A 25587-nucleotide genomic window follows, 5' to 3' on the forward strand; every position below is an offset into this window, starting at 1 on the left:
CAACTTCCTCCTCTGCGAGCAGTGGCAGCAGCTTCCTCTGACCGCTGCTGTCCCAGACACTCTGGCTCCACCGCACACTGTCCATGTGCACAAAAACGCTAACCAGGGCTCTGCTTTCTTCTTCAAGAACTCAGCTCAGCCCAAGCAGGCTGCACTGATGAGGAAACACCTGTAATGAGTGTCACCCACCATGCCACCTCCGCCATGGACACCCCAGCTGGCTCCACCAGCCATCGTGACCCCCCACCGTGAGTGCCACTGTGAACTGCAGTGTTCACTCACGTCCTTATGCATTCGTGTGTCCTGTAGGAAGATCCTGATAAAGGATTATTTTTTTGCAAACTAGATCTGTTGTGTTGTTAAAATGCAGATACCCCACGTTTTGTGGAGGACACCGAGTTTTTAAGTAAGTGAAAAGTACTCTGCTTTGGTGGGATTTTGCACAATAGATATTCAGATGGAATTAGCGCCCATGGACAAGCTTGGCCCAAGGGGCCATAGGGAACAGCCAGGGAGACACAGAGGTGCATCTCTCCTAGGGGAGCCCTGTTTGCTCAGCTGCCATGACTCACCCTCCTGCACTGTCAGCTTGTGTAACAGAAGGCAAAACCCTCCCTGCGAGCAGCTCCTGTTGGAGCTTGCTTGAAGGCAGACTGCTCTACATGTGCAGCCACCCCAGGCAAAGCTGTCAGGGATAGAGACAGGAGCTGGCCATCCCCATGCAACCTTGTCATTGCCACACCATGGTGGGGCTGCTAATGCAAGTGGAGTCTGGACCATCCCTGGTGTTCTATGCTGGGTCTGTGCAGATACACAGGTGATTGCAGACAAATGGATAACAAGGCTCTCAACACAGTTCTTGCCTTTGATGCTGCCAGCTCTCAGAAAAAGAAAAAGCTGTCTGTTTTCAGGTCACATGAACTCAGTAGGCTTGGAACAAGATGCAACTTGGCAGAGACACCCAAAGAAAATCCAGATGTTGCAGGAAGTGCTGTGAGGCTGGGTCAGCCTAGGACTAATTCACTGCTGGTAGGGGCCATGGCACTCCTGGCCTCCATCCTTCCAGACAGAAAGCTACTTTTAATTTCCTGGTGGCTTGTGGCCACTAGAACCCCCACTCCCAGATACTGGAGTCAGTATCATTGGCCAAGCCCAGTTCTAATTTACTTAATTTTCTGCAGTGATTTAAAGCAGAAAAGTTTTGTTGATTTCCTCCTTTTGAGGCAATGGCTGTGTAACACTCCTGGCTTAAGATAGCTGCTGTGTTCCAGTCCAAAGCAGCTGTGTTGCAGCAGCAGATTTTGGTGATCCGTATTACTTAGAGTGTCATTTGTCTGGACACCCTTCAGTCTGGGGTGAACTTTATGATGATAATGAGTTTAATGTCCTGATCTCATTTGGGAATTTTATTGGGGAACATGTGCAGGACTTGGCTAGTGATGGGTAGGGATAGTCAGCCTGGTCTTTACATATCTATCTGCTTAAGCTACATATGCTCTGACAAATGCTATCTGGAAAGCCTGGCACGGCTGCAATCTCTCCATCTCAAGCAAACCCTTTGTATACCTACTGCTTTGGAAAGTGGTGCCAAAGAAATGAAGAGATCCTCTCTATGCAGTTAGGTGACAAGAAAGGTCTGGCTCTTTCACAGAGCGATGGAAAGTAGAGTGACATGCAATCAGGAAAGCAATCTTGCATTTGTTACAAGAATGGCTTGCGCTAGGGCAGCAAGAGGATATGAAGACACTGGAGGTATAAAGGACAATTAGCAAAATGAGACTGCAGCTGGAAAAACAGCTCTGTGGATCGAGGACCAGAATGTTTTTTGCTTGTCAGACAGCAGGCTGTCACATTGGTGGGTAATTTCACCTGAAAGAGATCTGACAGAGGGGAACCAGAGAGGCTTTTCACTTTTGCTAGTGAAGGTGCAATATGATCAATGTGAAGCTTGGCAAACCCAGCCTCACAGTAAGGAGTCCACTGACATCTCACCTTCCCACTTTGGTTTTAGCACGAGAGGATGTTTTCCTACATAATGTGCTTTGATCCAGCTACTGGGAAAACTCCTCAATGAAATGAGTATGTATGGCAGGGCAAGACTGCATGGGGAGTTCCATTCTCTGAACCCAGAGGGAATTCACCTGCTTTCTGGACATTATGGAGAAGAAGGCAAGTTGCAATTGTCCTCAATGTAGTTATCATATACGTGGCTTCAGACTATGTCTTCAAACTATGACAACAATATAAGCTTGTGGTTCCTACAGAAGTAGACGTATTCTAAGAGTATATTTATTTGTTCATTTTCCACCTCCCTCTAAAGGCTCAGGATGTTTCCAGTTCCAAATATGACAGCAAAAGGGACCAACCTGCAAACTGAAATGTCCCTGAAAACACTCTTCTGTCTGGCTGATGCCTTGCTGGAGCACCACACATGCTCACAGAGGGTGCACACAGACTCATTTCTCTAGAGGCAGAGAGAAGAAATAGGAAATGCATGTACATCTGCAGAGAGTTGGGTGATTCAGCTGCAAGTTCCCAGAAGCAGCCAGTGAAAGGATGCAGCACTTACTGGAAATGCTCAGGTGTCATTTCCCCAGGACAGAGCACTAGTGTAGGTGGTTGAGCTGGCAGATTGTACTCAGTCACGCTCACCAAACCAGTGCAGAGAGAGAGAGAGAAGATTGTGGTTTAGCCATTCTCTCTTGTGGGCTCAGTTTGATCAGCCTGTGCCCCAGGTGATTTGCACTTTGTGGCATGTGCAGAGGGCAATCAGGAGCCTTTGACAGAAGCTGACTGCTAAGGATAATGGTCTCTGGCAAAGGGAACACTCTAGTCTACACTAGTCAGGTTTAGTCCATTCTGTTTCATTCTGTTTCTATTCCATTCCATTCCATTTGGAAGGTACCTACAAGAGTCATCTAGTCCAACTGCCCAACCAGTTCAGGGACAACCAAAAATTAAAGCATGTTATTAAGGGCATCGTCAAAATGCCTCTTAAACACTGACAAGCCTGAGGCATCAAACACCTCTCTAAGAATCCCGTTCAGTGTTTGACCACCCTCTTGGTAAAGGAAAAGTTTCCTAATATAAAGTCTGAGCTTTCCCTGGTGCAGCTTTGAACCATTTGGCTGGACCTGGGGGGTGTTGGTCTATGGGAAACTTAACATGAGCCAGCAGTGTGTGCTTGCAGCCCAGAAAGCCAATCGTATCCTGGGCTGCATCAAAAGGAACAGGACCAGCAGGTCAAAAGAGGTGATCCTACCCTTCTACTCTGCTCTCGTGAGACCTCGCTTGGAGTCTTGTGTGCAGTTCTGGTGTCCTCAACATAAAAAGGACATGGAACTGTTGGAACAAGTCCAGAGGAGAGCCACGAGGATGATCAGGGGACTGGAGCACCTCCCGTATGAAGACAGGCTGAGAAAGTTGGGGCTGTTCAGCCTGGAGAAGAGAAGGCTGTGTGGAGATCTCATAGCAGCCTTCCAGTATCTGAAGGGAGCCTACAGGGATGCTGGGGAGGGACTATTCAGTAGGAACTGTAGTGATAGGATAAGGGGTAACGGGTTAAAACTTAAACAGGGGAAGTTTAGATTGGATATAAGGAGGAAGTTCTTTCCTGTGAGAATGGTGAGGCACTGAAATGCCCAAGGAAGTTGTGAATGATCCATCCCTGGCAGTGTTCAAGGCCAGGATAAACAGAGCCTTGGGTAATATGGTTTAGTGTGAGGTGTCCCTGCCCATGGCAGGGGGTTTGGAACTAGATGATCTTAACGTCCTTTCCAACCCTAACTATTCTATGATTTCCATGCATGCTAAAACTGGATACCAGGGAGATCAGAACTGCCCTCTCCATTTCCCCTCCTCAGGAAGCTGTAGAGAGCAATGAGGTCACCCCTCAGCCTCCTTTTCTCCAAACTAGACAAACTCTTAGCCACCCCTCATAAAATAGTCCTTCTAGCCCGCCCACCTCCCCTCTCTGGATACATTTGAGTACCTTAGCATCCTTCTTAAATTGTGGGGCCCAGAAATGCACATAGTACTAGAAGTGAGGCCGCAGTAGTGCTAAATACAGGAGAATAATCACCTATATTGATGAATTAATTGCTTTGGGGAACAGCTAAGGTGCTGTCATTCTCTCATGCTTCTAAGGACTCTACAGAGGGCACCATCTCTGAAAGATCTGGTGGGAATATGTGTTTATATACATACACGACAACAAACCCCCTTCTGAGATTTTAAAATATTCAACAGCAGAAAAGGCCATATAAATGAGGAACACAAAAGAATTTGTTGTTGAGAACTTCCAGATTTACTGCCTGGTAATTTATTTTCTTGCAAGTGTTTTATAGTATTCAAATGGCATGCCCAATTTTTTGTGTGCATCAAGTCCTTCATTAGAAATTCTATTCATTTTACATGTTGTCTGGGAACTATTAACAGTTACTAACAAGAACATTATAGACTATGACTCTGATTTTTATTAATGTAGCATTCACAAATCCTGACCAAAAGGGTCATAGACCGTGCTTGAGCAATAAGTGGAAGTGCAACAAGAAAAGTGGTGTAACGGTTGTACATGGCATTGTTGCCACATCCCCTTTTGACTCTTGACTCTAACTTCCTGAGGGTCAAAGTGATTACTGTGTTTGAGGTTTAAAACCGCTTTTTCATCAGATCTGAGAGCAAGAACTTGGATTCTTTTTGCCTTCTTTTGCAGTAGTGGATTGCTTGTTGCCTGCTGGTACCATGGAGGCACAGTTCACCCAAGCCCTTCTCTGCCACTGACAAGGCATCAGACAACAGCAAGATCAGTCTACCCCATTCCCAGACTTTTGACTGAAATCCTATAGTCTTAAGAGGACCAAGATATTTTTCCTAACAAAGTCACCGGACCCACTATTCAGGTGAAATCTGATGGTCTGCAATTGCCAAGCCAGGTAAGACAAACTAATGGCCCCTTTTGACTTCCAGCTACCTCATGCATTGGATCTGGTGTTCTGTGTGTGTGGCGTCTCACAGGGCCTGGAGCATGATCAGTTTTGGTGTGTGTGGAGGGGGACCCAGCACACAAAGGTGGCACAGCCAAGGGGACAGATCCCCACCAGGGTGGCTGTGGGAAGACTCTTCGTGAAGGGAAGGTGCTGGGTGCAGCTGAAACAAGTACCCAGGAACAGCTTCAGGAGGAGTCCTGAGAGCTTGAGGATGCTGTGCTTTGAAATCTCACCTGATGTTTCTCCTGGGTGATTGTGACCAGGCTCTAGAGCTGTTCTCATGCAGCTCAGGCACTCACGTGTCTGCAGGGTGTGTGACGTGCACTCTCCATGTCTAACCCTTACCAATATCTGCAGCATGTTTTATGCATTTGTTTTCTAGTGGTGCCTCTCCCTTCTGCCTCCTCTCCCATGTTGCAACTATGGTCCTGTCCCCACTGCCCAGCTCCTGACACAGACTCCAGCTGAGCTGCTCTGGGAGGGAAGCAGTGCCCCAGGGGCAGCACTGGATGTTCTGTAGCTCCCACCTCAGTCATTAGCGTGACTGCTGATGTGTCACTGCTCACAAGGGAAACTTCTCACGTGTTCTCCTTGGCTTCCCTTTATTCCCAGTCACGGCAATTATACGGCTGCTTTTTGGCCTTTGTTTGTCCTAAGATGTTGTGCCTCAAGTGAGTGCTTATTAGCACTTCCTTCTTTGAAAAGGAGTAACTGCAAAATGAGCCGAGGGTCATTTCCCTTCCCTTGAGACCAGGAGACATCCTGGCTTTTAAATCAGGCTCCATAAATTTTAAGCCTTAGCATCTCATGTGTTTTGCCTGGAGAGGGGTGGAGGTTCCCCTGAAGAGAATGAGGAAAACTCCTACTGACATGACAGTGCATTGCTTGGGCAAGTGTTTTTAGGGCATGTAAGACAAAAGACAGCACAGACCAGTGAAAAACCAATCATTAATAGACCAAGTGAGTGAAACCAATCAGAAGAAGAAATGGAAGAAGGAACAGACCATTTTCAATTTCTTACATCATCTTTACTTGCATTTCATCCTACAGAGCTGGGCATCAGCAGGTGGAGTTGCTAAACATCAGCCAGTAAAACTGCCAGTAAATAAAGTGCTGTTGTTGAAAATCAGCATGAATAGACAGCACTATATGTGATGAATGTAAATTTTTAGGCTGAAAATGCTCCTGATATCTGCAATTCTCACTCTAAACTTGGAAACAAGGATTTGCTCTAACGTCAGAAGCTTGAAATTTCTAAGGTCCATAAAACTCCCAAATTTCCCAAACCATAAATTGCCATCTCAGCACTACCCATGGGTTTCTCTAATCCATGCTTATTTGTTCTGCAAGAAATTCCAGTGGGAAAAGCTGTCAGAGAACAAGGTGGCCCTTAACAAGTGGTATCAGGAGTACGTGTTAATGGGTGATATGGCAGGGAGGTCAAGAGCTGCCATGGCTGTCTGGTTTCAGTGGTAAGCATGATATTTGTACCTCAACATGTTCTGGTCCTTTGATGGAGTACCATTCTGACACCTGTGTTTAAATCTTAAGAGCAGAAACAAGGACTGCCTCCAGGAGCTCCTCTTTGCCCCTTCCCTTTCAGGGTGTGGGTGTACTGGTTGCTGGAGGTATGTGCCCCAGGGCAAACACCCTCATCGAAGCAACACATCTGGCCCAGAAACAACCAGAGGTCCTGTCCCAGGCTCAGCACTGTTTCTTTGTTAAAGACAATAGATTCTCCGTGTCTTCTCATTAACAATCCCATGGATACTAAAACTAACTTTGCTTTTTTCCATCAATCCCATGCCTTCTCTTGGGCCTCAGTTTTAATTTATTTTCTACAGACAAAATGGTGATGTTCTTACAAATTGCATATTCAGAAAGCCTTATAGCCCAAAGAAGTCCAACTTTTCTAAACCCATGAGCTGCTCAGTGAGATTTTCACACTGCCCACAGCTGTAATACCACCCACCTCCCACAGAGAAGCAACTCATGGGTAAAAGACAAGTGTGTGCCCAGGGCTTTTTTACTCCATCCCAGGAGTAGATGCCCTGCATGACTATGGCAGGATGGTAGCCTGATGGTTCCATTCTCAGGTAGGGATTAGACACCAAAACCCTCTCCAGGGTAACCCACAAAGTGGGTACGTGGGCTATGGGTGAGGGTGTGCAACAGACAGAGGGAGAAGGCAGGGAATCAGAAGAGTATTATTTCTTGATTTCTATGCTGCAATTAAGAAAAGGTTGTGTTTTTCATTTTCACGTGCCTCAACCCCCACCAGCTGCATGCACCCACCCACAGAATGTGTGCCGTGTTTTTATTACAGCTGTAGCCTCAGGTAGCATGGAATCGGGGCCAAGCATACATTAGTAAAATTAGAAGAAATATCATCTGACGGGTCTGGACAGTGCTGTGGGCAGAGCATATTTGGCAAGACTGCTTCCTTCACAATCCAGCCCAGAGACATTCCTTGATCCTATCTGAACAAGGACTGAACTTGCAAAACGAGTCCCAGCTTGCGAGCTGTGAGTCAGGGATGTCTTAAAAACTGCTTCAGCATCCAACACCAACAAGTTTTTTTATCTTGTTCATCCTGCTTAAATAAACGCAGCAATCCCTCATGTTATTAGAGCAGCCTTGAGGGCCGCAAGGCATCGGTCTGTTTTTTTCACACCCTCCAGCATTTGTCCCTTTGTATTTGGCCAGTTTTGATCCATTATTCTCCTCTTCTCTGGCTGAGCTAACACGAATCTAGACTACACTGCTGACAGTCAGTGGTTTGAAACCTGCATCTGCTCCATATGGCCATGTTCATGTTCCTCATTGGTGAGCCATAGGGACATACTCACTTCTATTGGTTTCTATATGTAGCAGCCTTTGAAGAGTGTGTATCTGTTCTTAAAAGCAAGAGCACTTTCCAACTTCTTTTACGTACCATCCTAACAAAGAGTGCCTCCTTTAAAACTCTAGAGATTTCATAAATTGTCTGTCAGGCAGGAATCTGTGGAACACCCAGAGGCACCCCTCCATCATATCTGAGAAAGAACAACTAGAAAGGCTGCATTTGGGAAACTTTTTCTGGAAAATGGCAATGAAAAACATCAGATCAGAGGAAGGCAAGATGTACAGTAATCTATTAAAAAAATCCTACCTAGTAATGGTATTGTAATGGCTCAAGCTTTCCCTGAGCAAGTTTCAGGGAGAAAGTGCAGATGTAAACACTGTGGAATGATATCTGCAAAGGTACATCTACCTTGTTACTAGAAGGTGGGAAGAGAAAATGTTACTTACCTGTGAGGAAAAGGAATTTAAATGGAAGTTAGTAGTGACAGAGTAGAAAGCATAGTGTTTTGTTCAACTACAAAGTAATAGAGACAAAAGGCTGATACAAAGGGACTACACAGGGTATGTTTGATGGTTTCATAGCCTTGATTTATCTTACTTACAAAAAGAGCAAATCATAGAGAATAAATGAGTCCTGGGTAGTAATAAACAAATTGCAACACTATATAGGAGAGAGAGGGTCATGCTCTCATGTACCACGGATGTACCGAGATTTACCGCTCTTGTGTACGAAGAAAGACCTGTTCAAATCTAAATTTCTAAGAAGTAAAGATAAGGATCAGACTGGAAGGGAAAATAAAGGCAGCTTGAAACTGACTTTTATCTTAAATATATTTCGCTCCTTTTCCAAAGCACAGTGCAATGCAGTCTTCGTGCCCCTTTTCTCACCTTCCTTTCGTTTTGCAGTATCACTCATTCTTTACATGACATCTTTACATGTCAGTACTGCCTGCTATCAGCACAATGCACATTCCTTTAACAAACAACACCATTCCCCTCTCATGGGCTTAGGATGAATTATTTCAGAGATATGATTCAAGGGACTTAAATATATTGGCTTTAGAGCTATTTTTACTTGCAAGTGCTTGAGCCAGACCTTTGATGTTTCGTTTGGGTTCAGGACAAAATAGCGAACACATTAAAATGAGAAAGAGCTGGTGGTTTTGTTCTAAGTGTTACCAGAAACCAAGGTAAGACCCAGAAGAGGAAGAGAAGGTATTGCGAAAGATTTCTGCTGGATACTTACTCTCTCCAGGGCTTACAAACCTGTCTTGTAACACTCTTAATCCCTTCTCCTGCAGAGGAATATAGTATCACTGAAATCTCCACAATCTCCTGCAAACAGAGATTTTAATGCAGCCCTTTGTATATTGTTTCTGCAAATCTTTCATTTTTCAGGAGATAAAAAAAGGGTCATTTCTTCTCCAGAGCCTGAAGGCTCAGGGAAGTTACCCAGTGTCCTATCCTGCTTTGCCTCTCACCCAGCATTTTAACAGGCATGGACTAGTCCATATCCAGACACCACCTCTCTGGACATGCCAAAGGAATGGCATGCTGGAGACCATGGCCTGACAATTTTCCAAAGTACAGGTGAAGGGAAGACAACCACAACTAGTGGGCTTGAAAACAATGTCCATGTGGCAGAGACAAAAGCCTTTAGAGAGATCTGCAGGCCACTTGTGGTGTCCACTGCCCAAGTCTCCTTACTCATGCTGAGCAAAGGGACTTGTAGCTCCCCATATCTCTTCCAGGACCCTGAGTGGTGGGGATGAAGAGGTATGAGGTGCTTGTGTGCCCTTTCAGAGCACCCTATGGCTATGGTGGGCATGTTACGTGAAAAGGAAGGAGGTAATCCTGGCCCTGAGAACAGCCTTAGCTAACTGTATTAATGTCATCAAAGGTGGTAGGGTTCAGGAGGCTGAACTGATCTGCCCCTGTCCCCCTACCCATGTAGGAACTGAGGGAAGTGAGAAGTGAAAAGCAACTCCAGCAGAGGTCATTTTGGCAAGTCTGACCTGAGATAAGATAGGATATTTCTCATCTAATGGCAGCTAAAAGCAAGAAGTAGGGAGGGATGTTCCCCTCCATCCCTGGTGCATTGTACAGGGAACAATTCACATCCAAACAAAAACAATCCAAGGATCATGCCCTGGTAAATGTGTAGCCTATTTGCTGTTTCATGTAATGAATTTTACTTACATTTTACTACATCTTTCAGCATGTGGGTAGACCCATCATTGTCTGCAGCTATTTTAAGGAGACTATGTATTAGAGGTGGCCCAGTATAAACTTGTTGTATCTGACATACATACGTAGAAAGGAGAGTAATTTGTCTTTAATTTATATTTTTTAGGAAAAGAAAATTCTATAGAAGTCATTTTAAAGTAAAAGTATTCTGGGAAGAATATGGGAGCATAGGAAGAAAACTGGATAAAAATGAAAGCAAGTCATATATAAATAAGCAGGGGAAATGCACAGTGCAACAACATGGTGTTGATGCTAAAATGGGAGGAGTTTTGAATGTTGTTGAACAGAAAAATTACCCTGTGGCACCTACAGAGATTAGCCAGGAATGACATAATGAAACTGGAATAATTTAGGCTACCAGCACTCAGGAAAAAATATCCCCAAAGGATACTCAGAAGCAGCCATGTAGGGAAAGGCTGGGAAGTGATACAGGAGGACATGTAACTTTTGGCAGTCACCTTGCATTTCAAAAGACCCATGGCATTCTCAGTGGGCATCACACTAACCAGCCTGGCTTAGATACAGCTGGAAGGTTGCTGTTCATTTCTTTGCATCCCAATACCAAACACAGTAAAATGAGAGGCCTCAAAGAAGAGTAGAGACATGATCAGATCGTTTGGTGTGGGTTTGATTTATGAAGATTAGTGATGCTTAGATATAAGCTGGCAAAGAGATAAGAAAATAGCAGACATGAGTCTACAGGTATCTGAAGGATGTAGGCAGGGTCACATAGATGTGCTTCAAGGGAGAAAAAACAGTATATGATTGGAAGAAGGGAAAATTCCCTACCAGTATCAAGTAGGCAAGACTTGGACACAGGGTCTCAGACAAAAGAAAATTCTCTTGAATGGGACCTTTCAAACAGCAGAAAATTATCTGTAGATGCAGCCTTGCTTGGATAGGGTAAAAAATAGTAGTTGCAGCTCAGACTTTTAAAGATACAATGATTCTTGATGAAAAGTGAATTTTAAAAGTGAGTTCATTTCTACCATGGATGCAGTGAGCTAAAAAAATCATCACCTACTTCAGTTTTCTAAATTTCCTTTAAAACCATTGTGTGGAATGAGAAGTCAAAGGAAAGCCAAGAATCTGAGAGATAAAAGTTAGAAAAATCATTAAAGGAATAGCAAAGAAATATTAAGAGCACAATGTGTTCAAATCAGCACAGAGGGCCAGATGGTACATACCCAAGGGCATTAAAGGAATTATCTGAAAAACTCTTAGGCCCATTATCCATTATATTCAAGAGCTCCTGGAGAACTGAGGAATCCCTGGTAACTGGCAGAGGGAAAACGCCACTCTTCTTTTCCAAAAGGGGAATTGCAGATCAATTAACTTAACATCCTTTCCATATGAAACTTGTTCTCTGATAATCAGAAAGTAGGCGTTCTGCAGGAAGAGCAAAACAGAAATGTGTTACACACAACGACAGGTTACATTAAGAGAAGCAGTTGCACCCAAGTGATACAAGCTCTACAGCCAGATTATACTCACAGTGTTGATGGGAGGAGGAAAACCACAGGGGGAGTGTGTTGTGTGGGGAGAGTAAAGAATAAGCATCTGCTTATCCATCATGTGGGATGGAGTATAAACCATAGTGGGACATGCTGATGGCAGGAAAAGGGGAATACTGTCCCTTGAGTCACTCAGTAAATTTGCCCTTAAGGGTTTCACTTATAGACAACTGGTTGTAGAGAGCTCTCCCATAGAGACCTCCTTGATTTCAGTGAGTAATTTTATTCAGTTCCTTCAGACCTAATATTCCTGTAGATTCTGGTCCAGCCTTAAGAGGTTCTGTGCAGAGACAGTTGACTCTAACAGTGGCTGGACTGGGCCCAAAGCAGAAGTAGAAAGATGTAGGGTGTATGCAGAGAATAACAATGAAAGATTAAAATCAGCCCTTGGTATAGAAAGTCGAGTATGCTTGTAAATATTGTTATGTTTGACTCCTCAGGGACTCCTGCTGTTTTGGACACTGTATTCATCTGCAGTAGCACTGAGGGAGAAGGATAAAAATGCATCAATCAAATTCAAATATAACACCCAGCTGGAGTGTGAATTGCAAATCATTTATTAGAAGTACCATCCTAAAGGGATTTCAATAAATGAAGGGTGTCACACAATGGGAATAGAAAGAAACTGAACAATTCTAAGTGCAGAAACATCCACAGGGTAACAATGTTCACTGGAGGGAGGTCAAAGCAGTAAACCAGAGGCTGTGGAGAGCGGTAATCCAGAAGAGTTCGGGATGCAAATGTTGATAGAAAACTACAACTGATGATTCATTTAAAAACCCAGATCAATCCACTTTTGAAGTGCTAATAGGAATACCACAGCGTACTGAAAAAAGCGCGTGCAGACAGATAATGTTATAGATCAACTGGTATAGACAAGAGGGTGGAAGGAATTATCTATTTACTAGGAAGATCAAAGGAAATAAACACATTCATCACCTGGAAAAAAGAGAGGCAGCAAGGTACAGTCTGATATGGAGACAAACCTTACCATGAAAGAATGCTGCTGAGTGGGAGGGAGAACCAGGACTCACCAGTTAGTAGTGATGGAGTTACACATGCAGGGCCACACTCAAACTGAGAAAAGGGGTAATGATCTGATGACTTGACAAGATCTCCAGCAGGATTGGCTTGGAAAGGTTCCCATTGTCCAGAAGAATAGGGTTTAAAACCACTATACATTCCAGTCCTGTGTTTTGTTCTCCTCCTACATGGAGTAACCAGTTGGCTGCCTCTGAGTTCAAGGTATGTTTACAGACAAATTTTCAGCAGCATTACTTGGGCCAATATATGTGAAAATGGAAGAAAAACTAATGAAGTTTGAATACTGGAAAGAAAGGTTTATGGTAAGTGGAAGGAAAATTGCTGCAGAAGAGGTGGAAAATCCCAGCTGCATGGGGTTAGGTCACTCCAGCTGTATACAGCCAGGCATGGCTGTAGGTAAAGAAGTAGGCACAGTAGGTAAAGAAAAGGACATGAATTATCACATGGAGAAGCCCAGACCCAGCGTGAGGATTGCAGGTGTTCTTTGTAGTGATGTTGTTTGTTCCCCTTTCTTGGAGACTAGTCGACATGGGCCAGAGAGGAGATCAATCTCAGCTCCTTCTTGATATTACTGTGGTAGTACCATGGTTCTCTCATGTGGAAACTTGGAAAAAGTTATACTGTCATACCTCAAGGGCTTAAATCCTGTTAACTAGCAACCTCAGCTAGACTTTTGCCATAGACAGGAGACTAATGCTATACACTTTAGTCCCAGTTTTGTTCATCATCTCTCAATGTCTCTGTTTCTTTTGTGGACAGCACCATCCAATCTGGCAAAATATTAGGGGACCTATCGCAGTGGTTACCCTGCAAAAGTGCTGGACCATTTGTTCTACCATGCCCCCATTTCTCTGTGTTAGCTGCCCACTGACTTCCGCCTGGGATTCACAGTGCAAGCTATGATCCAGAAACCTCAAAATGCACATGGTGTGCCAGTCAATTCTTCTTTGTTTTCACACATGTCACCTCCAAGTCTTTATTAACATGGGGCTTTCAGGAGCCTAAGGCAGAATGTATCTACAGCAGGCTCTCTGCTCTTGACTTTGCACCCAGTAGAGACACTCCTCATTCTTATCTGATATTCACCAGAAATAGCAGCTCTTCACCTCTCTGCTCAGGCAGTGCTGCTCACAGTAGGCTAAGGGATTCCTGTCAGCTCTTCTTGGTGGGAAGGCTTTCACTATATGTAAGCGATATGAAATCCACCTACATGTTTGGGAGGGTGACAGCATATTATAATCATACAGCATCACTCAAGTGCCATAGCAGTGACTGCAGCAGCACTAACGGAAGCTCTGAAGGAAGGGAATGAGAAATTGACTCCCACCACTTGACTCATGTTGATTGCTGCTTAGATACAGGTTGAAGCAGCCACTGAATCCATGGGTGTCTGTGGGCTGCCAAGTTTCTAACTTGATGTTTTATGGGGCTCTGCCTATCAAAATATTGGGATCTGCTGATCTCTGGTTACCATGCAGGTTTTGGGAGTAAGTTTTAGTGGCACAGAAGCCATAGTAAGGCACCATCTTGCTCAAATGCTGGCCGAGTTAGCTGCATTTTGACCATGAAAATAAGGGTAGAGCCCTCTGTGTACAGTAGCTACGAGCTGTTGAAAACAGTTTTTAAAGGGGCATCTCAAGGCTCCATGACTGCTATTCTGACTGGACAATATGGTGCTTACATAAGTATTGTTTCAGAGAAACAATCACAAAGGGAATATGCAGATACATGAACAATTGTTGGATCTGGGACTAGCAGTCAAGGACACAAAGTTGATATTACATTTTCAAACTAAATGTTACATTGTCTAATCTTCAAATTGCATGCCACTTTGGTTTTACTAAATGAAAGGAAGTGCAGACTCACAGTTGAAACAGTAGGACAAGTAGCTAAGGGTCAGGTCTAGTTCTGTCCCAAGCTTCCAGAACCCAAGTTACTTAACTCTCCTACCCTTATGCCCACAGTTCCCTATCAGGAGATAAGGATAATACTCCCTTTTTTCACACTTCCTCCGTTTTATCTATCAGATAATGGGGGCACATTGAGAGATTTAAGATGTACTAAATCCTGCACAGTGGAACACCTCGTTTTGATTGACGATATATAAATTATCATTATTTATATTAATTTAAGCTGTCCCATCAAGTTCTCATAAACAAAATAAGACTATTACAGAAAAAAAACTCTTATGGAGCACAACTGACTAAATATTACATGGTTCTGTCTTTCTGTCATATATATCTGTCTACATGTGGGCAATGTGTTAGAGCCTGAGTGGTTTACAAAGGGGCCAGGTTTTGTGATGGAGAGTTTATTGTGACAGAAAGACTGAACTCTAACTCTTCATTTTCATGGAATGGCTCCCAGAACTAGCTATTATTCCCTACATGTCTACGCCATGAAAGGGTAACATGTATAATTAAAACTATACAGGTATTTGATCAGTTTTGGCACAGATTACCACACAAGTCTATTTTAATTCATAGAATAATGTCTATTCTATGCTTTGCAAGCAAGAGTAAAAGTGTATGTATACTGTTTTCCAAATCGTGGTGAGTCAGTGATAGACTATTTAAAACTTCTTATTCAGGTAAGAGATTATTCCCTTGTTTTCTTCCAAATTTATGATCTTCTTTCCTGCCTTTAATTGTCCTGGTTTTCCTGAGGAAATCAAAATAAAATGGTATAAACCAGTAATATAGCTGTACATAGTGCATATGATATGGGTTTCAACTTTAATGGTTTTTACCTGTCTAAAGGTAAGAGTGCAGCATTTGTATGGGCCTGAGTTATTCCAGTGATGGTGGAGAGCAGGTTCTGCTGCCTGGTTGGGTTGGTTTGGCTTGTTCTCCAAAGCGTCTGAGGACATTCAGGGCCACATCCAGGCTTGGAATCATCTCATACAGTCTCAGATGTTTTAAAGTCAGGAGCTTAATCTGTATTAGGCACCATAGCCACTAGAGAGACAACTTCACTAAGAAATTCTTCATGTGTTTTTTCTATGGTCTAAGAGCTTGAAGAGTCGCAGGTGCTGCCAACTAGGCAGGGTGATTAACATTTTAAGTTGAAGAACTTACCACAAAGTGACAATCTGGTAAGGAATAAAGCTGTCAGAGCTCAAATGAGTTCACACAGAACTGCCCCTGCACCCATTGGGTTCAGGTTGATCAACTGCCCTGGAATTTATGCAGTTACAAGGAAACAGTATCTAGGTCCTTCCACCCACAAGGTCATATACAGTTCTGAAGTCCAGAAGCAGAAGTCTAAAGTACATAATCAGGTATCTGCTCTGCCCTTGTATTCAGCCTTCTGAAGGGATTGAGCTGAAGACATCTCTGAAACTAATTGCCCTTCATCTCCTTTTGCCAGCTAGTAAGGAGGGAAAGTTTAAAATTTCAGTTTCAGTGTTTCTTATTCATTCCTCCATGAATTTATTTTAATAAACGGGATGAAAGGGGGGGCATCAGTGCTTGCAAACCAGAAATTCTTGGCAGAATTGATGTGCCAGTTTCAATTTATGTCCAATATGTGCCACTTTCTGTTTCAGTTCTTAACAGTTGTAAATGACCTGACGCAGAGCACACTGAAATCTGTGGGTTTCAGAGCAAGTCTGTGGTGGATTCAATGTCTAGGAATGCTGACTATATTGATAAAGCATAAGATTTTTAGTCAAGCTGGAGCAGCCATGCCAAACTTTGAACTGCCTCAAGATTACTTCCAATGACAAAATACCTTTTAACACTATACTCCATCTGAATTTCTCACAGGGACGAACTTAATCCTCTTTCATAAGCCCTGTAGCAATAACAGACTCGTATTTTATAACAAAAATCACAGTTTCACTTTGCCTTTATAGTTGATACTAATCTTTACAATAAGGCTTTAATCACTGCAGCTTCTTTAAAGGAAAAGGATAATAAGGGAAACAGAGTGGGAAATACAGTTTTTTTTTTGTAGATAAATGCTGAATCACTGCAAAATGTGCACTGTGCTCTTAAACCTGCTGCCAAGGAAAAGTGAGAAAACAGGCACTTTTCCCATGTTTGTCTGTGTCATCCTCTCATAGTGTCTGTTCTACAAGCAGTACCGTTTGTGCACTGACAAGCTTGCAGGTTAATCTCTCATGTAACCCAAATGTGAGACAGACCCCAGCTGAGTAGTTCTCCAAGTTATATTGATGTCCTCTTGAGGTTATTTTGCTGAATATGGTTGTGCTGAACTCACTGATAACCTCACTCCCACAGGAAGATGGAGCAGTTCACAGCTACCAGTCTATTTGTCAAGCATGATCTCTATGGTCACTGATTACTAGCTTCTTCAAATTTAGTAGCTATCTGGCTCTCTACACTTTTTACATATTCTTTACAAGCAATAGCATTTGAGTTGCAAAAGCAAGTCCTGTCAGGGTGAGTATTTCTGTTGGTTCATTTTAAATTTGTTTTCCTGAAACACACAGATGTCATTGCAACATTTGCTTTCTACTCATTTTCCCCAAAAGGCTATGACAGTGGGTGTCCAGTAAGATGAGAAGCAATATGAATAACATTTAAATTAAAATTTTGCTGTACATAGGACATAGATACATGTTAAGACACCTTCTTTGACACTACAGTAGGATAGATCTTGTCTTCAGAGTATCCTAAATGGAGTGTCTTCCTAGAGTCTCTGCTGTTCCCATATGTTGGTTTTAAATATCAGATGAGATTTTCCAATTGGTTTCAACATCTTATGCTGTGCCCAGCTGATATAATTTGGCATAGGTCCATTATACTATTGGAAACATGTCAGTCTATACCAGCTAAGATTACAGAACAGTTCTAGTTTAAAATATACTTAATGTCTTTTTAATATTTTCTTGAACTCCTAGTAAAGTCCCCTGTTTCATCTCAGTTTCTGTCCTCAATAAGGGATATGGGTAAAAGTTAGCATCTGGGGGAAGGCAAGAGAGAACAGGACCAATTCCCACCCAATTTTTAAGGCAAATATCCTTTACAAAGTCATGATAGTAAGGAGTAGGTTTCTGTAAGAACCTGTGGGATAGAAGAACATAATTTACCATGTTAAGTAGTTCTGAAAACAGCTAAATTCAATGCATTGAAGCAAATCTTTTTGGCTTCAGCTCTGGCGCTGCTTAAATTATTCACTGTAAATATATGACCATACTGATTTAACACTTCTGCTGTTCTTTGTGATTTTGTTGAATGAGATGACCTTGATTTGCTGCCTGTTCAAAGCACAGTTTTGCCTATTAAGTAATTTCTGAGTGTTCACCTTAGGCTGCAAAAAGATGTTACTGATACACTCACATAATTCTTCCATTTGAAGTGCCAGTCTAGTTATATCAAAAAGAAGTACACATACACACTGCTCTCATGCCCCCATGTAAAGTAGTGTTTTGGCAGGGCTTTGTACTTGCCTGCAGTAACCACGTGCTGGTGGTCCCTTCTATGTTCTCTTACTTCCACACTCTGATGTTCCCCATGGGATGGGGGCTGGGGGGCTGTCAGAGAATAACGATGTTTTGGGATGGAGCAGCTAACTCCTATGAGTTCTCCCCCACCATGGTGCCATTTTGCTCTGGTGTCTTTGGGATGGCTGCTGGTACCATGAATGAAACCAAGAATTATGAGCAGGGCTCTCAATGGGGATTGCAAGTAGGCCTAAGCAGAGGCTGGGATGGAGCTTTCCCAAATGTGTGCCAGCTGCAGGGTTGGCATTCCAGTATGGCAAAAGCCACTTGCCACTTTCCCAGCTGAGCTAACCCCACCACTAGCCAGTGCAGTATAAACCCCCAGTGAGCTGTATCCTGACATGCCACCAAGCTTGACACTGCAGAAATTTCCTATAGATTTGATGTGAAAGTGCAGCTCAGCTTCATGGGAGCTGCTCTTGTGTGCTCTAGTACCTTATAGATATCCATCACTGGTCTTTGGCTCCACAGGCAGCCACAGCCTGGACTAGAGCAGACATACTCATCTGAGCTCTTCCTTAATGTATTTACTAATTTAACAGGAAACACGGATAGTAGCTGGCTATCTCTATAAAACCAGAAGGACTGAATATAAAGCAAATGTCAGGTGATTAAGCTGAAGCATGGATAAAGACGGGTGTTGTCAAAGTAGAAGGTGATTTACTCAACTAAATGTAGCTCCTCCTGAGTGTTCAGTCATTGTGGGAAGGCTTCCATTTAGGTTGACTGTAATGGTTGTTGCCAGGTGGTGTGATCTCTGAGCTTCAGCTGTGCAGCAGAAGGGGTTTATCTCAGCTGTTGTCCACAGGGTCAACACTGCCCCTTTCCTGAGGGAAAAAAATACACTTTTGGATGATTTCAGAGAGTTTCAGGGAACTACATCTGTCATAAACCCTGCCTTGTGTACCCAGGCATCACCACAGGCTTTCCTGGAGCATCTTCTTCCTTCTCCCATCCGGAGAAGTGCCTGCCACTTTGCGACTTTCCCTGCATTCAGAAGGAAAAAAGTTGGACTTTTTTTTTGGCATTTTTTGTAAGTCAGAAAGCTTTAAATCTTTATCCCATTTTTGATATCTTTAAAAGCCTATTTTGGACCATTCAGCTCAAGTCTGGGGTTTGTGAGAGTTAAGTGTGCAACTGAAACAGAGCTGACACGCATTTCTGTCTCTATCTTTCAATACCCTCAGCTTGTCTGCCAGGCAGTGCACTTGCTGCTTTTCAGATTCGCTGGTGATATCTGAAATCATCTGAAGTGTGAGTGGGGAAGCAAAAAAGATGCCATTTGGAAACTGGTGATTTCAACACGAGCACATTACTGTGTTGCTTTTATGCAGCAACAGAGTAAAGCTTAAAGATCTCTGTGTGTGCCATTTTCAGTATGTTGGGGAAAATACATTTTTATATATATAGAGAAAGCAAGCTCTAGAAGGCTGCCAGCTCCCTCCAGATAATACAGAAATTCTAATACCTGGAAAGAATAAGTTAAAACCCCAGAGCTGTGTGAAATAGTAAAATGCAGAGCACAGACTTGAGTAGTAAAACTCCAAAGCAGTTTGAGGATGCCAGTGTGCAAGGTCATGCTGCTTTTAGCTGTCCAATTAAATGTCCTTCTTGTCAAAATCAATCTTTGGTAAGTTTGGGGATGATTGTCGTGTCCAGAGGGTGCTTAGGTATGCTCCTTTTGACCTGAAGGAAGCATTGGTTGACAAGGGAGATTAAACATCAATCCAAACTCAAGTCTGAGTGGTACCATTGGCATCCGTAACCCTGAAGATCAATGAAACTTCCAGATAACTGCATAAAATACTCCTCCTCAAGGCCTGAGTTGAGTCTATGAGACATTTGATCTTGATCCTATTTTGGTTTAAAGACAGTTTGATTGTGTTGCAGCCCTCGGCAATTCTGCCAGTCTACACCAGCTGGACACATCTCCCTGGCCATTGGTCTTCACAGTGTGTTGCACCCAGCAAATATTCAGTGGTTTTGCTGTTGCTTGTGTTTCTTCTAATGGAACTCCTAAGTAAAGTAATTGGTAATTCACATTTTAATGAGCTCCTTATTATGGGGTTAATAACCTGCATTATTTTGTGTGGTTCTATCCATTAAAAGCTTGATGTTAAATGGCTTTAATTTGTTTTGATGCACATCTGTTGACTTAGCACCTCAAAAAGTAAATAGTTCAGTGAAGATTTGATCAGGAACAAATCTGGGATATGCCCTTGAGGTCCTAAATACAGGCAGCAACCCTCCCACTATCTGCTCTTTCAATTTGGTCTATTAAGATTTTCCTGAGACCCAACAGGATGCATTTTTCCAATACGATGCTCCACAAAGTTGTCCCACCACTACCGTAATTGGTGGCATGCTATTGTAACCCAGTGTTTTCAAACATCTCACTAGGTGTTCAACTCAAGGAATGAATTGATACTGGCACCTTGGGGGAAAAAAAAACCAAAACAAACGAGGTAAATCTGAAAAGAGACCTGAAAGGGTGGGAGAGGAGAAGGACCAGTTCGCAGGGATTTCACACGTAACTTCTGTTGCTATGGAAATCACTCTGTCTGTACTTGCTCAGAGCAACAGCTTCATCTGGAGCTGCACACTCAGGCAATTTCAGTACTTCTCATTTGGGAGTGTGGGGAACAAGCAACAGGGATGTTTTCTCAAAACAAAAAAATAAGTGGTGTGTAGAGTATGTGTTAGAGGGAGAAAAAGAGTTTGCAAATATGCATTAGCTTGGTCCCTGCTCTTGCCAGGGTGTCATCTGGGGCACTTTTGTGAATGCCGCCCTGCACAGCCACAACCTGAATTTCAGCTAGAGCTTCTAGGAAGAGCCACAGTACAAATAAGCAAAAATGTTTTGGTCAGGGAAGTGAGAATTCAGGAATCACACCTTTCAGCATGTGGAAGAACTGCAAAAAGTGTCTCTTTCACGTGCTTTCCAACTAGCAGGATGGAAGAAAGTATTGAATCACAGATATTGTCCTTGGTAAAACACCATCTCACCCACAAACTGCTTATAACACTAATAGAAACATGGCACAGACAAGAATCTGTGGGAAGAGTGAATCACTGGAAATGACATATTTATATATGTAATATATACATACATACAGTCCATACTCTTGGCATTGTATTATTGCAGCTCTGCTTCTGTGCAATCTGATTCTAGAGGTCATGCTGTGCTCTAAACCTTGAGGATGTACTTAGCCTGCAAGCTCTGCTTAACCATGGCCTTTCCAAATGTGGGAGCTGGTCAGCATGTTCCCTCCAATAGGGTACCAGGTGCCTGACTTCCACTGACCTTGAGACAGGCCACATTTCAGCTGTTTTTCATGATGCTGCATGGCCACAGAACAAGAGGGGTGCAGAGTTAAAGTGTAACCTGCAAGCAAGTAATATTGCTTCTGCAGAAAGTATTGTCTCTGGAGCAGAATTGAAGAAAAGCTCCATACCTTTCCACACTCTTTTCACCATGTGATTTGAGGAAACTGCTGCCTTGTGATGAAAAGTTCCTGCAATAACGCACCCTGAGGTGTTGGGTTTGAAGCTTTTCCAGTGAACAAGATGTGTCCTGCTTAGAGAAGTGTACTCGCCAGGGCGCAGCTTGCCAAGTGCTAGGGTTCAGAGAACTGATTTTTTTCTTTTTTGTTTCTTTTTCTAAGTTGAGCTGGATCAAGTCTTTGTAAGAAAAGAGTATCTTGGCACAGACTGGATAGAAAACAGAGTTAATGCCAGCTGCGTGTTAACTTTTCAACTGGCATGTATTTTGTTGTTTAGAGCTGGTATTAGTGGGATGTGATCTCCCTGGTGCCAGAGAGGTTAATGTAACTGTCACTACAATTGCTTGGGTTAGGCAACAAATATCTCAGTTTAAATCATGCTTCACATGTAGACTTAGAGTACTGAAAGGATTTAGGATTTCAATCCACACTTCCTATTTCAAGTCAAGGCTTCTTTCAGCTTCTCTGAATCCTTTTAAAGAAAATGAACTAAGTGGATGTAGTGCTTGGTACAATTTCCAGCACGTAGAGCAGTACAATCTTTAGGCTGCTCTGAGCATCATGACTAGCAAGGCTTGCTCTGAGCATGAACTGAGTGCTGTCATTCCCTAAATCCTCAGTGCCACAAGCAGTGGTCTGGAGGAGCTTCTGCTCCATTTCACTACATCCTCTAGAAACATTTCCTGGCCCCAGGTGCCCTGTAGTCTACTTTGATCTGAAAAAATATGAAGTGTCTTTTCATGTTCTGATTGCTGGTGTATGAAACACCATCAGGAAAGAGCATCTCATCAGGGAAAGCTCCTATGAGAAAGCCCTGCTCAGAATAAAGACCAGGCAATGAAAGGTCCATTTTGTTGGGCCACATGGTTCTCCTGGTTTCTGCTGGATGGAGTAATGTGAATCTCCCACGTTTTCAGCATCAGGATAGGCTTCTTTCCCAGCTATTGAAATGTTCCACTTAAATAAATGGAATCCTGAGAGGGTTGCCTCCCCACTACAAGAGTGAGAAGTAGTAGGTCCTATCTGAAGTGAACTGCCTGCAATCATGTTTCTCTTTGAGAAAAATCTCACTTTTTCCAGAGGGCTCCCCCAGCCTGGAAGCCTGGAGATAAGGAAGTGAAGATAAAAGCTGCACTGTGAGGCTGTTTGCATTGGAAGAGACAATAAAGTTGATGATAGTAAATGCTGAGTGTATGAGACTGAATGGATGGATGGAAAATCACTGAGATATTATATGTTGCTTTATCTTGGGAACTCAGGGAGCAAATGTGATTTCTAGCCCAGCATGATATCATACTAGCTGAGCTGCATCCTAAGATATATGGGAGAATGGCTGGCCTCTCCAGCATGCCAGCCCACTGCTCTTCTAGGGGCTTATTTCTGAGTGCTTCATGCCATGGACAGAGGGTGGCCTGGGGACTGGTGCATCCTCCATGGACCACCAGGCTTTTGGGAATCCTGCCCTACCACTGCCACCCCTGGGAAAATCACACAGCCTTGTTCCTCACCACCCTTTGATTTTTATCTCAGCACCTTTGGGGTTCTGAGCCTCCATTTGCCTGTCAGTCATTCTACATTACTTTATCTTCTTTAAGGCCTAACAGGACTTCCCTTACCACAGTCCTGTTGTGTAGATAAATAGGTAGTGCCTTAGGGTATATACTACAAGCCTTTCTGACAGTAAACCTGAGGCCAGCACTGGGAGTTGGCCGCTGGGGCAGCAGAAAAGGAGATCATGATGGTCTTAAAACAACATCCAAACCAACCAACAATGAATGAGACACTCACCTACCCTCTGAAGCCTTCCTCATCACCACCCAGTGCTCATGGCTGCCAGAGAAAGTCTTCATGGAGCACTGAGCTGATTGAATGGAGGCATTGGACTTTCTTTCCTCCAGCTTATGGGTTGCTGTGTTGCACCAGTAATCTCTGAGACAGAGAGGAATTCTTAGATTCAAGATCCATTAAAACAGAAGGCTGTTGTAGCTGAGCTGGAATTAGGGTGGAGACTTCATCATTCCTTTATGTTTTTCTCTTTCCCCTCTTGTCTCCTCCCCCCCTTTCAGTGATTCCAAGCACACTGTAGGGCAGGAGTGGGACCAGTTTGCATGTGGGGAAGCACATGCAAAGTCCAAAGGATGCACCCAGGGCCTTTCCAGGGAAATGATTGCAGCCTGTGGGTCATCTTTACCCAACGAGGAGCCAGATTGCCTCTCAGCCCCAGTGCAGGGCTCAGCCTCATGCATCCAAATCAGAAATGGAGAAACGGTCTGTGACCAGCTCAACAACAACCTGTGTGCTTCTCCTTTCCAAATTTCCTGCAGAAACATGTCAAGCACTGCAGGGACTACAGTTTTGGTTTGCTCTAGACATGATATTTCCAAAGGAAAGATATTAGCCTTTGCAGGGCAGGGAGAATAGGAAGGGTGGAAATAAATGCATGGGCTACATTCCTTTTGGATATAAAGCAACTGGGCCACCAGGAATTAACTTGCCCTACTGCCTTCTAATTTGAATCAGAATCTTTTTTCTTTATTCTTATTTTTCTTCCACAGAAAGGCACATGCTTTCCAGAGGTAAGAGCAGAGGTTTTCAGATGTGAGCCTCAGAGATTCAGGTGGGATTCCCAGTTTAACCTCTGAGTCTGGAGAGAAAAAAGCCCCTGCTTCCAGGCTGCACTGAAAAACAGAGACAATTTAGTGTCTCCCAGCAGCATGCTGACCTTCTCCTTGCTTTGGTCGATGGTGCAGAGCTTTCCTGTCCAACATGCTGTTTCTTCACAAGCCTGGAATCTGACAGGGCCTAAAAAAGGACAAAAACTATACAGATGTGCATTCCAGGCAGCATTCCCACATGAACTAGTGGAGCCCGAATTAGCCTGGATTTACCCCAGCACAGTAGGTCAGCCCAGATGTGGGAACAGAACTAAGCATACACCCAGGAGCCCAGCTCCACTGCCCCAGTGTCTCTGCATGTCTTGGAGCATCTCAGTATGAAAGGGATGGGGAAGGGTCCTGGAAAGACCCTTGTTGACACAGTGTTTCTGCAGCAGCTGCTGCCTCATTTTCCCCATTCCCAGGGCAGTCTGGAAGGAGGCTTTGGCAGGGGTTGGTTAGTCCAGTGATGTGTCCATGGGGAGGTTATCCTGCCACATCTCATGAGTAACTGGAAGGCTGGGAGAGGGTCCCAAAACTTTGGCTATTACCCAAGGGGCAGTACTTGTACTCTAACATTTCACACCACAGTTTCATGACCCATAGAAGGGTGCCTGTCATTACAGGCTGCCCTGCATATTGATCCTGCAAACTGGAGATATGCCTAACAGCTTTGTTATTGATATTCATTCATATATACACATAAATCTTACAGAGGTTAGTGGGCCAGAGCCTTATCAGGCCAATAAGGCCAGCTGGTGTATGCCAGAAAATATGGCTATGTGTGACTAAGGCTGAAAATGTTACTGGGATCAAACTGTCTGTGACATTTTGTCGCATGTCACATTGTTCCTAACGCTGAGCAAACAACTGACTCTAAATCGCCCAATCGACAGATGCAGCCGCATGGTTGCTAACAAAGTCAGCATGGGAATGGCAAGTGCTCTCCTGCTGAGCCCCAAATTAGTACCAGAACAAGGATTGGCCATGCACAATTCCTCCTCCCAACACCTTGGGGAAGGACTCCCTCCATGAGGCTAGAGAGGAGACAAGCTCTGCCTTGCAGCTCACATACCCCCTAGTCTGGGCATGGCCTAATTATCCAGAAGCAATGTCCAGTACTCACAGATTAATTTCCTGTGACTCACGATACAATAATTCCCACCGTAATTCATGGTATGACTCCAAGCATTGTGCTTCTAGGATTCACCATCTGAAATCTGAGGAGAAATGCAAGGGCTTGATTGGATGTGTGGATTACAGGGCGTCTCCCAGGAATCTCATGGCCCAAGCATAGAAAGTGCTCGGTTCTCAACTACAAAT

At 43.6% G+C, this 25587-nt stretch overlaps 1 protein-coding gene across 1 annotated transcript in view; it reads left to right on the forward strand.

Moving 5' to 3' along the window:
• The first annotated feature begins 4888 nt into the window (after positions 1-4888).
• GPR132 (G protein-coupled receptor 132) overlaps positions 4889-25587 on the forward strand; it is an 80286-nt gene continuing 59587 nt past the window's right edge. The window contains exon 1 of the mRNA XM_005149673.2: positions 4889-4934. The gene's annotated coding sequence lies outside the window, so the exon portion shown is untranslated. The remainder of the gene's footprint in view (positions 4935-25587) is intronic.

The sequence above is a fragment of the Melopsittacus undulatus genome, chromosome 4, assembly GCF_012275295.1.
Source record: "Melopsittacus undulatus isolate bMelUnd1 chromosome 4, bMelUnd1.mat.Z, whole genome shotgun sequence".
In the NCBI taxonomy this organism is placed as follows: Eukaryota; Metazoa; Chordata; class Aves; order Psittaciformes; family Psittaculidae; genus Melopsittacus; species Melopsittacus undulatus.